Source organism: Schistocerca serialis, chromosome 7, assembly GCF_023864345.2.
Source record: "Schistocerca serialis cubense isolate TAMUIC-IGC-003099 chromosome 7, iqSchSeri2.2, whole genome shotgun sequence".
Classification (NCBI taxonomy): Eukaryota; Metazoa; Arthropoda; class Insecta; order Orthoptera; family Acrididae; genus Schistocerca; species Schistocerca serialis.
The window spans coordinates 351247098-351263198 of record NC_064644.1 but is presented as its reverse complement, the minus strand read 5'-3'; positions in this window follow the sequence as shown (position 1 = coordinate 351263198).

Below are 16101 nucleotides of genomic sequence, written 5' to 3'. Positions count from 1 at the left end.
GATTCTCTTATCACGTCAATCGCTTATAAAATTTTTAACTATCCCAAGTGGGTGCATGTGGGATCCCTTAGACGTATGGCTGGCTGCAAGGAGGGAAAGGAATCCAATGCGCACGCTGTGTGCATACCGAGAGTAATCATGCCAGATGTGGAACGGGTGCTTCCGGATGCCATGAAGAGCGCACGGTGCAGCCAACTGCAGGTGGAGGCTCATGTCGATACCAACGATGTGTGTCACTTCGGATAGGAGTCCGCCCCAGTAGCTGAGTGGTCAGCGTGACGGATTGCCGTCCTCTGGGCCCGGGTTCGATTCCCGGCTGGGTCGGAGATTTTCTCCGCTCAGGGACTGGGTGTTGTGTTGTGTTCATCATCATTTCATCCCCATCCGGCGTGCAGGTCGCCCAATGTGGCGCCGAATGTAATAAGACCTGCGATATGGCGGCCGGACCTGCCCCGCGAGGGGCCTCCCGGCCAATGACGCCAAACGCTCATTTCATTTCCACTTCGGATAGGAATAGATTTTCTATGGTTTCAGGCAGCTAGCTGAAGTAAAGACTGCCAGTCTTGCTTCCGAGACGAAGACAGAGTTCACCATCTGTGCTTCGTCAACACAACCGATGACTTTTGGCACAGTGCCGACAGGAGGATCTGAATCAGAGGCTCAGACGGTTCTGCGTCCGTCTAGGCTACAGATTCCTCGACTTGGGCCCTAGGGTGGTGGTTTTTAGATGTCCGCTTAGTAGGTGGGGGATCCAGTACACAGAGGAAGGGGCTACACGGGAGTAGACCGGCGGTTTTTTTACGTTAGACATTTAGAGGGTCGCGGGAAACTACAGGAAAGAGTAACGGTCTAAAAAGGTGCGGGACAAACACAGGACCTAGCAACAATCGGTATTGTTCATGGTCGTAACCATGTTAGGGAAGAACCAGAGCTCCAAGCGCTAATAGCACTGAAGCTCAGATCGTTATCGGTACTGAAAGCTGGCTAATGCCGGTGATCAGTTCAGCCGACATTTTTACAAAACACCTGATCAAGTTAAGAAAGGGCAGATTAAATACAGTTGGTGGTGAGTGTTTCTTGGTCTCAGAAGTAGTTTTCCTTGTTGTGAAATTGAAGTAGATAGCTCCTGTGAGTTAGTGTGGGTAGAGGTTATACTTGACAACCCGAATAAATTAATAATTAATTCCTTTTACCGACCCCAACTGAAATGATACAGTTACTGAACAGTTCAAAGAAAACTTGAGACCCATTTCAAATTGCCATCCGACTCATACAACTATAGTTGGAGGTGACGTTGATCTAACCTTGATATGTTGGCGAAAATGCAGACTCAAACAAGTGAAAAAGAATCGTCCGAAATCGAACTGAACACATTCTCCCACAGCTGTTTAGAGTGATTTGTTCAGGAATCCGTCCGGAGTGTAAGTAGTTGTGAAAGAATACTTGACCTCTTAACAACAAATAATCCCTAGCAAATACGGAACATCATGAGACATTGAAAGGTGGCTACACTGAGCCACAGCGCCAGAGATTGCGCCAAAGAGTATTATTCAGCCGCCTCCACTGGCAGTACTTGTTGAGAACTCGTAGTAGTCTGTGCTTGCTGAGATGTCGTAGTGAAAAGTTCTCGTCGAGAAGTCGTAGTGGACAGTGCTTGTTTCATGTTTTATGCAGTTGTTTGATGGGATAGACAGCAGATGTTGTTCTAATGGAGATATTGTAATGATTAGGGTGCTTTTCATCAATATATATGAAGGTAACAAAACTCGCTTTATTTTTCATTATTTTAATGTCGTAAATAATGCGTCATTACAGGTTCAGTCAACAAAGCATCTGGCTTGTGTTCTTGTATTAGAGTGTAATTCTGGTTTTCTTGCGCAATTATAGTATTTCTAATTTTTTTATCACTTCAGTATAAATGGTATTTTAAGTTTCTTGTCTTATTGAAGAGGAACCGTGCCAGATGTGTACGTTGAGTCATACTTCCACACACAGAACAGTTATACTTGTGCTTTGGTTTCGTAGGTTTTATAGTTGCTGGGGACTTAATTAATCAGTTGTGTTAACGAAAATTTTCATTTCATTCTTTGTTGTTGTTCTATGCAGTCAGATTGCGTACAAAAACTAGTCAGGGCCAACCGTTTACGAGACTTCGTAATCGGACAGACGACAACTACTAAAAATTTAAAAAGTATTTGCATTACATATTTATACAATTAAGCCCCTATGCACGTGGCGACCGCTGTTTCGGATCGTCCCTTGGAATTCTTCTGATTGTAAAAATAGTAGTAGTATTGTTGTAGCAATTTGTAGTTTAGTAATTGTAGTCTATATTGCATGTGTAGATTTGGTAATTGTCTTTCTTCTAATGGTATTTTTTTTTTGCAGAATTTAATTTTGTTGTCTTGTCTACGGGTTTGACAATTTAGTGCAATTATTTCAATTGTTTGTTAATCGTGTTTGAGGGAAACATTTCGTGTGAATGGTATTGTTGGAGATAAAGAGTCATTGTGTGTAATTTTCGTACAGTGACGAGTTTTGTACATTTTGTAAATGATTACGCGATCGATGAAAAAGGCAAAAATGATGGATAGTGTGAATGACGAAATTGTTGACATGGCGAACTCGCCAACACAGGACAACAGTATGATGAATAATGAAGTTGAAAACAATTTAATAAGTCGGGAAAATAGTCCGGAACCAATTCAAATTTTTTCACAATCAAAAAATTTTCAGAATACGAGATTAACGACAGAATATTCTGGGATAGTATCGAACACAGATAGCTTTACAGCTATGACAAAGGAAGTTAGTTTTACGGGAAATGTTAGGGGCGAAAAGAATTTCGAACAAGTTAATATGGAGCAGTTGATGAGTGCAATATTAAATTTTCGATCTGAATTAAAAACACAAATAGGAACAATTAGAACTGAGATGGGAACAATGGAAACACGGTTAGACTCACAAATAGGAACAATTAGAACTGAGATGGGAACAATGGAAACACGGTTAGACTCACTTGGATCACAGTTAGGATCTGAATTAAAAACAGAGATAGGAACAATTAAAACTGAGATGGGAACAATGGAAACACGGTTAGACTCACGAATAGGGACATGTTTCGAAAATATGAAAGATGAATTAAAGAAAGAAATCAGAGAAGAAGTACAACCGATTTTGAATTCTCACAATAATAGATTAATTGCAGTAGAGATTAGACAAAAGGAACAGGATAGAGAACAGGAAGAAAGAGATCGCCTGATAGTACAAAAATTTTCAGAGTTAAATTTACAACGTGCACACGATAAGGAAGAAATATTTGAGAGAATCGAGGAATCCGTACCAAATGACAGATTAAATAACTTAACACAACAATATGAACAGTTAACTACCAAATGTGTCAATACTGAAACCCGAGTCGCGACACTTACGGAAGACGTAAATAAACAGAAAGAACAATTAGGTGACTTATCGGAAAGAGTTGAGGAGATTTCAGATAAATTGACAAGTCTTAGTTTAAATGGGGACAGAGATTCAGATGATACAGCACCATTGCCATTTGCAGAAACCGAAGAATACCAGAACATAAATAAGCATGTTGAAAATCAGGGAAAATTTAATGAACGCGTTAAAAGGGAAGTTGAGGCATTACGAAAGCAAGTCAAACAAATTGAAGGCGAAATCGTAGGAAAAGACAGCAGAAGAAATTTAGAATCACAGATAGCAGAGGGCTTTGAAGAAAATAATTTATTTCATTTACGGGATGCAACAAGGGAGCGCCAGGCGCGTGAACTTGACAATAATCGACATCCGGACTGGGACAGACGCGGTAGATCTTTGTCGCCACGAGGAGAAAACTTTGACTATAAACACTTTTTGACTGTTCGGAAATTTAAGATCTTTCGCAATTCTAAGAATGACATACATCCATGTTCATGGTTAGATCAATTTATGTACGCACTTCCACCAAATTGGCCATTAAGTCACAAACTGGAATTTATTTGTGGATATTCAGAAAACGAACTGGCGACGCGGATGCGCGCATTCATTAGAGATTGTAATAATCTAAATGATTTTTATCATGCATTTCTATCGGCATATTGGTCAGAAAACACGCAAGACAGAGTCAAACACAGTCTTATTATGCAGCGTAATTTTAAACAGTCTGAGTTCCGCACGCCGGCAGAATACTTTGAAGACATGATTCGAAAGAATCAGTTCCTGTCCAACCCTTATAGCCCGACTGAATTAATTCGCATTTGTTTAACTAAGCTGCCACAATCAATAAGACAAATTGCTTTAGCCGGAAGATGTAAAGACGACATTGAGACTTTTAAGACTTTGCTACAAGAACTTGAGTAGGACAACGTCGACGGGACTTCTTGTAATTTTTTCAGTAACAGTAATTACAATAGATTTTCAGAGAAAACGGATAGTGATCGGAACGGACGTTATAGCGGTAATTTTGAGAATGACAGACGAAACAGACAGGACAATAGATACCAGCCTTATGACAATAACAGACGTTCTAACAGAAATTACACAGTCAATTATAATAACGGTAATTCCTACCGGAATGATCAATCATACGCAAACAGTAATCGGTATCATCAAGACAGAAATTATTCATACAGTAATAGAAATTCTTACTTCAGAAATAACCAGGGTAGTAGGTCTAACAGTAATTTCAGAAGTGACAGTCGAAATTACACAAGAAATAGTTATGCAGACAGACAGGAAAACAGAAATTTTAATAACAGACACAACCAAGAATTTGCATCTAACAGACAGGAAGGACCTAATTGGCATCCTCCACGTGACAGAACTTCAGAGAGACAAGTGCAAATAGTAGAAACTGATCCGCGAAATGACGCAAATTATCAAAGACGTGACGCAAGCAATCGACAATGACTTGTAGCTTCGGCTTCTGGCAACAATATAGACGGTTCAGAAAGTAATGACACTACGACCTTACACTACGTACGCCTGGAAGACATGAGAGACATTTTGCTAGACGAAAAGGAAAATAATGTAGACGCATTTTTACATCCTGTTATTGAAGTATGTGTGGGTAAGAATAAGTTCACTGCAGTTTTATATTCTGGGAGCCCACTGAATGTCATCAGTGAATCAGTTTTTCGTATATGTGTAAGAACTATTGCTTGTCCTGTGTTACCTGTTTCTAAAACTACAATTCGAGGAGCGATTTCTGGAAAAAGTGTGGAAGTTAAACAACAGACCAACTCAAATTTCACTTGTCAAGGATACGAATTTTCTGCTAATTTTATTATTGTTCCATTACTCAGTACACAAATTATATTAGGTATGGAGTTTCTTAACGCACATAAGGCAATTTTGAACTTTAAAGAAGGAGGTGTGAATTTGACTGTTGCCGGGATGCCGATATGTTTGAAATTTTTCGAGTGTTTAACAAGATCTGAATCAGATACAAAATGTTTAAGGTTTCTTTCTTCTGATGTTTTCGTTGAGCATTATGACGACAGTGTGTTTATTCATGACAATGACAATAGATACAGAGACGCGATGGATGATATAATTAATAGCGAAGAATTAATTAATGAAAAGGTTAAGAAAGCTGAAGTGCCAGATGACGTTGCAAGAGAAGAGCTGCACCACATTTTGACTTCACATGCTACAGTATTTAGTCATCACACAGGAACTATACAAGGCCTACAATATTTATTTAAAGTAAAAGAACACACACCATTTCAGGGGAAAACGTACGCTATTCCTTTGGCTTACAGAGACAAGGTTAAGAGTGAACTTCAATACATGATAGATCAAGGCATTATTGAGCCAGCAGTCAGTCCTTATACCAGCCCATTACACGTTGTTCTTAAAAAGGATGAGTCAATTCGTTTGGTTCTGGATTCCAGACAGATAAATAATATCATCATTCCTGAAACCGACCGTCCACAAAATTTAGATGAACTTCTTCAACATTTCCATTGAATTAAAGTTTTATCCACGATTGATATGCGCGCAAGTTTTTGGCAAATAGAACTCGACCCTGATTGTAGAAAATATACTGCCTTTTTAGCCTTTGGTAACTGTTACCAGTTTCGGAAATTACCGTTTGGACTTACTGTATCTTCTGCAGCATTCATTCGTAGTTTAAACGAAATCTTACCTGTTTATCTTCGTGACAATATTACTTCATATGTTGACGACATTCTTATTGCTAAACGTTCTTGGAGTGAGCATAACAAAATTTTGGATTCATTATTACGTATTTTTGCAAGAGTAGGCATTACAGTGAACTTGGAAAAATCTGAATTTGGTCGTTCTCAGGTGAAATTTCTCGGTCACATTATTTCTACAGAAGGTATTCTTCCTGATCCAGAGAAACTAGACGCTATTCGTAATTATGCTGTTTCTACTACAAAACGTGATGTTCGTAGTTTCCTTGGTGTCTGTAATTTTCTTAGACGCTTTGTTAGATTGGACAATTTGGCTACACCTCGTTTATGTGAACTATCTGGAAAGAAATATAATTGGTGTTGGGATGAGGAAGCTCGGTCAGAATTTGAACAACTTCGTGATGCTTTAGTTGCTGCTCCACTTCTTTCACATCCGGATTTATCTAAAGATTTTTGTTTGGCGACGGACTCATCATACAAAGGCCTAGGTGCACATTTATTTCAAGAGATAGAAGAAAACGGGGTTGTAGTGCAGAAGACTATTGCATTTGGAAGTCGTGTTCTCTCTAAATCCGAAAAGAATTATTCGTTTACGGAACTTGAAGCTTTAGCTGTTGTTTGGGCTTTTGCAAAATTTCGGACATTTTTGTTTGGCAGACATACTAAGGTTTACACCGATCATCGAGCTCTGGAATTTCTTATGTCAACAAAATTAACTCATGGCAGATTGTCACGATGGGCGTTGTATCTACAGGAATTTGATTTTAGTATTGTTTACATACAGGGCTCCTCAAATATTGTTGCTGATGCTTTATCACGTGCACCTGTGGGTTTGAAACAAAGTGCTGAAGAGGACTGCATAGAAAACAATTATTGTTTGATGTATATTCAAGGTGTTGCGTTTGAGAACTTTATTTCGTCTTCGCTCCAGGACATCGCTAAGGAGCAAAATAAGGATCCAATCTGGAAGGACATTAAGGAGAAGTGGAGTAAAAAGGAAAGCGTAGCGATTAGACAGCATTATTTAGTTCGCAATGACAGTCTTTTTAAACGAAAATCGGTTGACAACTCTGTTTGGTTAGTTTGTATTCCTGATGAGTGGGTCAATAAATTGATTTGGTACACACATTTCAGTTATGCACACTTTGGTCCCAGAAAATGCTTTCACAAATTACGAGAAAATTGCTACTTCAGTAATATGGAAAAACGTATTCGGTCTGTTCTTGCCAAATGCAAATTATGTCAAAAGGCTAAGCCGCCAACTATTTCTCACAGAGCACCGTTGTTTCCTATCATTCCAGCGAAATTAAAGGACATGGCTGCAGTCGATTTCTTCGGTCCAGTGGTTCGTTCTACTAATGGTTTTGCGTACATTTTCGTAGCAGTGGAACTGACATCAAAATATGTGTGTTTTACACCTTTACACAAAGCAACAGCTCGTTCAGTATCTAAAGCTTTCATTAAACATTTTCTTAAAGAAGTGGGTCATGTTGATAAGGTTATATCAGATAATGGATCACAGTTTCGCTCTAAAATTTGGCTTCGTACTCTACGGCGTCGTAAGATTAAACCAATTTTCATTTCACTTTTTCACCCTCAATCTAACGCTTCAGAGAGATGGATGAAGGAAATCAATAAATTGTGTCGTCTTTATTGTCATCAGAATCACAGAACGTGGGATCAGTATCTTCATATTTTTCAAAACATTCTGAACGAACTCCCTAATGATTCAACTTCTTTACCGCCTATATTGATATTAAAAATTAAAGCACCGACAAATCGCATTTCTGAAATCGTTCCTTTTCCGCCTACACGGAAACTGCGACATTCTGAAGTTGTCAACCTGGCTCTACAAAATATTGTGTCTGCGGCTGCTAGAAGAGAGAAATCAGCTAAGCGTCCTGGTCGTTTAAAAACTTTTTCAGTTGGCCAAAAGGTGTTAATTAAATCTCATCGTTTGTCTCACAAAGGAAAAGGCTTGTGTCGCAAATTTTTTCTGCTTTATAACGGTCCATATAGAGTTCGCAAAATTATTCATGGTAACACTGTCGAAGTAGAAACTCTTATATCTCGGCGCTCTAAGGGAATACATCATATATCTAACGTTAAAATTTTTGTGGAATGACATACTTTAGAGAAACTAACAGCTACGTGTAAACATGCAGAGAATACAAGGATACCGCGCTGTGTTTTGGCGGCGGCACATACTCAAAGCAACAGTCAAGTCTGCGCGCCGCACAAGGCAGTCGTTGACCGCAAACAATTACTTCCTACGTCACGCGCCTACAGCTGATCGAGCGCTCAGTGCGAATGCACTGACAGCCGTAAACAAATACACAGTCTAATTTCTCCGATTAAATTCAGTATAAAACTATAGTGACTTGATGAATTATGTTATTAACGTTCAGTATTTTTCAGGATACGGTTCTATAATATATTTAAGAACTTCAGGTAAATTCTGTGCGTGTCCGACGTTAAGACGACTTGCTATCGAGAAAATTTCAGGAAGAATGTAATTTCGAAGAAGAAACTAATAAACTAAAAAGTTAACTATTAATTGAATTTATTTTTCAGGTAACATATTTCCGCTTAGGTACGTACTTTAGACGTAATTTTCTGCTCGCGATTATGTGATTCATACTTTGTGCTAAATTTCATGTTCTATGAATTTACTTGTGAAGCGACGTGCTTGCGTACATTAACTGATTTTGACAATGATTGATTAATGAACAGTGTTGTTGTTTGTATATATTATGCATCGCTTGGCTGCACTGCTTTTTCACTGATGTCATATTTTTTTTTATTATTTGCCTGCTGTGCTTATTTATTTAAATTATGATTGTCACCTGATTAATTGTGCTGATATGGTTATGTATGTAAGTTATGCTTTGTGATTTATCTGCTTGCGCCTTCATGTTTACTTATTAAGATTACGTATGAACATTTATTTGCTTATGCTGATATGATGCTAATGACCTGTTTATTATGTAAGATATATATTTGCTGCTTTGCGTATGGATTGCATATTTATACATTTCTGTTTGTTGTCATAACTACTCTTTAATTTGGTATATAGAAATGCTGATATACTGTGTACAAACATAGAGTTTAGGTCACACTATGGTATTAATTATAGATTGTTCACTTGGCAGAGCCTCGTTGGAGGAATTGTGCTGCATACACTTGTTGACATTCTGTTCTCTACTGGTATATTTACTCGCTATTGCATGTTTTGCTTATGCTCAGTGCCTTATATTTTTAAGATAAGAAAATGAACTGCTATAATTCTACGAACGACATTAGTACAAGAAACTTCATACAAGTCACATGAGCTGGAGGTTTTATGAAAGCTGTATAAATTTATGCTAATAGGAAGGAAGCTAACGAAATGACATACCAACACTAGGGTTAGACCATTGACAGTTGTTACACTGCATTCTTCGTGAGCAATTGAAATAGCAAGTGACACTTGACACAAAAAATACTCCACATGTTTGCTTCTGCCATAATTCTTGAAGTTGTGTACCCACTGTGAATTATTACTATCATTCATACTCCGTACTCGTACTTACTTACTGAAAGTTATTCGAACTAAAGGCTGTTAGAGGTCATGTATGGATTTCTCTTATTTAATGATGGACAAGGTAACCAAAATGTATTTTATAATTCATAATCAGTAGAAGATATGGGTCAGATGGATTACACAGAGGTTGTGTGTGGACATTGTGTCTACGGATTGTATGGGATGATGAATTGAAGTTTGCACTAGAATTTTATCTGTACTTGTTCGAGGAGACTGACTAGAGGAAAGAGTTGCTATGGAAGTGAAATGATATTGGTAATAAGGTTTATATGTATCGATGTATTGAAGAGGTATTATTGAGGTATTGAGATTATGTGAAGTTGATGATTATTGGAGTTTTGGTGGACAAGAGGTAAGGTAAATGATATTGATGATAAGATTTATATGTATCGACGTAAGAGGTATTGTTGAAGTATTGAGATTATGTGATGCTGGTGATTATTGGAGTTTTGTTCCATGAGAGGTAAAGTAAGTGAGGAGCATATTTTTTTTTTTGTTGGTCTATATGGAACAAGGAGGATGAAGATAGCAGACAAGAACACTAAAGTGGAAGGAAGATTGTCTACACACACTTTGTTAAATCAATAAGCAGTACATACCTTTTTTTTCGGAGAGAGGAAGTAATTGCATATCTTGGCTCACTGGCAGTTGTTCAGCAACCATACATTTTGATCTGGCTTGGCAAACATTGGTCTTGACATGATGACTATGACGTTGACTAACTATTATTGACTGTTATACATTGCTGCCACTACTACTTGATACACATGATGGACATCAAATTTTGACAGAATTGCATTTACACAGTTAACACTATTCAATTACACAGTAGCACTAATCTGGACGAAAGATGAGTGAGTGTGTTTTGTGTGTTTTCCTTTCCCAAACCCAAATTGGCACCGACCTATCTTCTAAATATTATTTTACTTGTTTGTTGTGGCTTGCACTGACACCCATAAATATTATAGGTTTACTGTTATTTGTGTATTGTATTAGTTAATATGACAATTATCTGATATCATTTGTGTGTTTATTATAATTTGTATGTTTAGAATAAGAGCATCGATAATAATTTTGTAAAAGCAATTGTGTGTGCATTCAAACTGTTGTTCCACACCTGCACCTGTTCAACATTGATGTGTGACACTTAGAAATGTTTAATTTCTGCTGATGAACTGTCTGATTAGTGATAGGGAATATTATGGACTGTTACCTGCACTTGTTCAAAATTGGTGGGTGCCACTTAGAAATGTTTAATTTCTGCTAATGAACTCTGATGAACTGTCTAATTAGTGATAGTGAATATTATGGACTGTTACCTGCACTTGTTCAACATGATGAGTGCCACTAGGAGATGTTTAATTTCTGCTTATAAACTCTGATGAACAGTGTGATTAGTGATAGTGAATATTATGGACTGCTGTCTGCACCTGCTCAACATTGCTGGGTGCCACTGATGAAACTGTTTCTACTGACATAATGTCACTTGTTGCTGTCTGCACCTGTTCAACAATGCTGGGTGCCACTATTGGAACTGCTTCTACTGAAATGGTGTTACTTCCTGCTGTTTGCACCTGTTCAACATTGCTGGGTGCCACTAATGGAACTGCTTCTACTGAAATGAAGTCACTTGTTGGTGTCTGCACCTACTCAACATTGCTGGGTGCCACTAATGGAACTGCTTCTGCTGAGAAATGTGACTTGTTGCTGTGTGTACCTGTTCAACATTGCTGGGTGCCACAGATGGAACTGCATCTACTGAAATAATGTCACTTGTTGCTGTCTGCACCTGCTCAACATTGCTGGGTGCCACTGATGGACTGCTTCTACTGAGATAATGTCACTTGTTGGTGTCTGCACCTGTTCAACATTGCTGGGTGCCACAGATGGAACTGCTTCTACTGAAATGAAGTCACTTGTTGGTGTCTGCACCTGTCAACATTGCTGGGTGCCACTGATGGACTGCTTCTACTGAGATAATGTCACTTGTTGGTGTCTGCACCTGTTCAACATTGCTGGGTGCCACAGATGGAACTGCTTCTACTGAAATGAAGTCACTTGTTGGTGTCTGCACCTGTCAACATTGCTGGGTGCCACTGATGGACTGCTTCTACTGAGGTAATGTCACTTGTTGGTGTCTGCACCTGTTCAACATTGCTGGGTGCCACTATTGGAACTGCTTCTACTGAAATGATGTCACTTGTTGCTGTCTGCACCTGCTCAACATTGCTGGGTGCCACTGATGGACTGATTCTACTGAAATGAAGTCACTTGTTGCTGTCTGCACATGTTCAACATTGCTGGGTGCCACTGATGGACTGCTTCTACTGAGATAATGTCACTTGTTGGTGTCTGCACCTGTTCAACATTGCTGGGTGCCACTATTGGAGCTGCTTCTACTGAAATGATGTCACTTGTTGCTGTCTGCACCTGCTCAACATTGCTGGGTGCCGCTGATGGACTGCTTCTACTGAGATAATGTCACTTGTTGGTGTCTGCACCTGTTCAACATTGCTGGGTGCCACAGATGGAACTGCTTCTACTGAAATGAAGTCACTTGTTGGTGTCTGCACCTGTCAAGATTGCTGGGTGCCACTGATGGACTGCTTCTACTGAGATAATGTCACTTGTTGGTGTCTGCACCTGTTCAACATTGCTGGGTGCCACAGATGGAGCTGCTTCTACTGAAATGAAGTCACTTGTTGGTGTCTGCACCTGTCAACATTGCTGGGTGCCACTGGTGGACTGCTTCTACTGAGATAATGTCACTTGTTGGTGTCTGCACCTGTTCAACATTGCTGGGTGCCACTATTGGAACTGCTTCTACTGAAATAATGTCACTTGTTGCTATCTGCACATGTTCCATGTTCAACATTGCTGGGTGCCACTGTTGGAACTGCTTCTACTGAGATAATGTGACTTGTTGCTGTCTGCACCTGTTCAACATTGCCGGGTGCCACAGATGGAACTGCTTCTACTGAAATAATGTCACTTGTTGGTGTCTGCACCTACTAACATTGCTGGGTGCCACTAATGGAACTGTTTCTGCTGAATGATATCACTTGTTGGTGTCTGCACCTGTTCAACATTGCTGGGTGCCACTGATGGACTGCTTCTACTGAGATAATGTCACTTGTTGGTGTCTGCACCTGTTCAACATTGCTGGGTGCCACTGATGGACTGCTTCTACTGAGATAATGTCACTTGTTGGTGTCTGCACCTGTTCAACATTGCTGGGTGCCACTAATGGAACTGCTTCTACTGAAATGATGTCACTTGTTGGTGTCTGCACCTGTTCAACATTGCTGGGTGCCACTGATGGACTGCTTCTACTAAAATGACGTCACTTGTTGGTATTTTCACCTGTTGACCATTGCTGGATGCTACTGCTGGAACTATCAGCTACTTGTTTTTTTTTTTTTTTTTTTTTTTGAATCATTCAAAGCATTTTATGTGTACATTTGTATAAACTGATTTTTTGTGTATTGTGTGAACTATTATGTAAAGTCACATGTATGAAAGAATTGTATTGCTTACTGTATTTCATATATTAGATTATTGAAAGGTCAGTGCAAAGCCAAAAAATTTTATCTAATTATGTGATATTTGCATATTAATATTATCTTTTATTTTTGTCTGTATTTTTGTGGACGAATTTGGTGGTATTTTCACACCAATGCTGGCAAAAATACCATCCAATTCTGGCCCGTGGAGGAGGGGCATATGAAAGGTGGCTACACTGAGCCACAGCGCCAGAGATTGCGCCAAAGAGTATTATTCAGCCGCCTCCACTGGCAGTGCTTGTTGAGAACTCGTAGTAGTCTGTGCTTGCTGAGATGTCGTAGTGAAAAGTTCTTGTCGAGAAGTCGTAGTGGAGGCTGCTTGTTCCATGTTTTATGCAGTTGTTTGATGGTATAGACAGCAGATGTTGTTCTAATGGAGATATTGTAGTGATTAGAGTGCTTTTCATCAATATATATGAAGGTAACAAAACTCGCTTTATTTTTCATTATTTTAATGTCGTAAATAATGCGTCATTACAGGTTCAGTCAACAAAGCATCTGGCTTGTGTTCTTGTATTAGAGTGTAATTCTGGTTTTCTTGCGCAATTATAGTATTTCTAATTTTTTTTTATCACTTCAGTATAAATGGTATTTGAAGTTTCTTGTCTTATTGAAGAGGAACCGTGCCAGATGTGTACGTTGAGTCATACTTCCACACACAGAACAGTTATACTTGTGCTTTGGTTTCGTAGGTTTTATAGTTGCTGGGGACTTAATTAATTAATTGTGTTAACGAAAATTTTCATTTCATTCTTTGTTGTTGTTCTATGCAGTCAGATTGCGTACAAAAACTAGTCAGGGCCAACCGTTTACGAGACTTCGTAATCGGACAGACGACAACTACTAAAAATTTAAAAAGTATTTGCATTACATATTTATATAATTAAGCCCCCATGCAAGATACAGAGATTAGTGACGTTTGACAAAGACTGAATACTGTAACATCCAAATCCACCAAAAATAAACGCAAAATACATCTATTTAAAAAAGCAGATAAAACTTCACGTCTCTCCCTCCTAAGACACAATTTCCATTTATTTTCAAACTGGCTGTGTAAGCCTAAATCGGACGTAGAGAAATAATATCTACGGCAGTTACGGGATATATACGGAGCAAATTAATAAAAGATGTTTCTGATTCCCCATTATACACAAAACAGGTCAGACCACTGTTGCAGAAGCCAAAATCTTCAATCAGGTGGTGTTTTATTGAAGCTCGAAACTTAGCATGGACTTCAAAACGAGATACTTTTAATAACTTCCACAACGAAACACTGCGTCGAAACACGACAGAAAATCCAAAGATATTCTGGTAGTGTGTAAAGTACGAGACCTTGGTGAAAACCGAGTCGCCAAAGTGGCTGCCGAACGACCCCAAATGGGGTCTCCTGGCGAATAATGCCATATGATCATTTCATTTCGTACATGTGGAGGTGGACCTGCGGTGAAAACGGCAACGACAGTCTATGACTATTAGTTGAGTCTCTAACCCTGCACGCGAACCACAAATGTGCGAGTGTCGATAAATGAATTAATAATATTTGAGAAGTGATAGAGAGGTGTGTCACATATGGAAGTTTAGGTCGGACCGAAGCGTGTGCTCGGATACCCTAAATAGTACAGCGACGGCTCGTGGTAAGCAGGAAATCCGGGTTCGAGTCCCGGTCAGGCACAAATTTTCACATTTCCATTAGCTAGCACATATGTATACGTATTACAGTTAAGTTGACTTTCAGGAATAGAACTCAAGCATATCACTGTGGTTAGTAATAAAAAGTCAAGTGATGTTCTTAACGAACATGTACAAATTCACAAACTATTACGGAAGAAACGTGACGTGAATACCTTCTTTTCTATACCTAACAAGTCGTTATCTGAAACTCTTAAAGTGCCAATTATTTTTCAAGGTATCACATGATCATCAATTTCAATCATTAACCGGTAGGCATGTCGAAAATTAGGACCGCCTAAGTTAACAGACTTTAAAAGTTCACTGTTCAGTTACATTAATTAGGAGATTTCAGTGAAAGGACAATTTTCAACAGATGTTATGTATAAACAGTTTACGAAAGTGGCTACAAGCATGTGTTGTAAATTCAAATAAGGTGACGAGTTTTTTAGGACTGGATCTCTTCAATGCTACGGGCTATACCATTTCGAGGGAGCAAATCATATTTATAGTGACATTCTGAATGGAACGTTAAATCAGTTGATGTAAAAATATAAAATTTTTTTGGAACCAACAAGCAGTAGCAAAGATTACGAGGCCCATATTGTGCTGAAGCCGAATGCTGTGCCGAAGTTTTGCTTTAAAAGGTCAAGTAAAGCACGAATTCGACCGTCTTGGACATTATAACCAGTAAATAATGGGCAATACCGATCGTAGTCGAACAGAAACCAAACTGATGGTTAATTCTCAATTATTTTTTATTCATACCCTATTCCTAAGACAGAAGAACCAATGTCGAAATTAGGTGGTGGTTTTTGCTTTGCCAAGGTGGATCTTAAAGAAGCGTATTTGCAGATAATTTTAGACGAAGACACCAAAAATGCATGGTGATACATAGTCTATTTGATCTCTGCCGATGTAAAAGGTCGCCATTTAGAAGAGCCAGCGCACCGAGTTAGTTCCAGCAGTATTTAGAACAAATAATTCGGAAAGCTGTGATCGCTATGAGAACTGGGCGACATAACTGTCTAAGGCACAACTCCAGGGACGGTTACAGTATTTGGAATCTGTTTTCTAGATGACCCAAGCGGCAAACCTGAACTAGAGCAAAAGACAAGTGCATCTT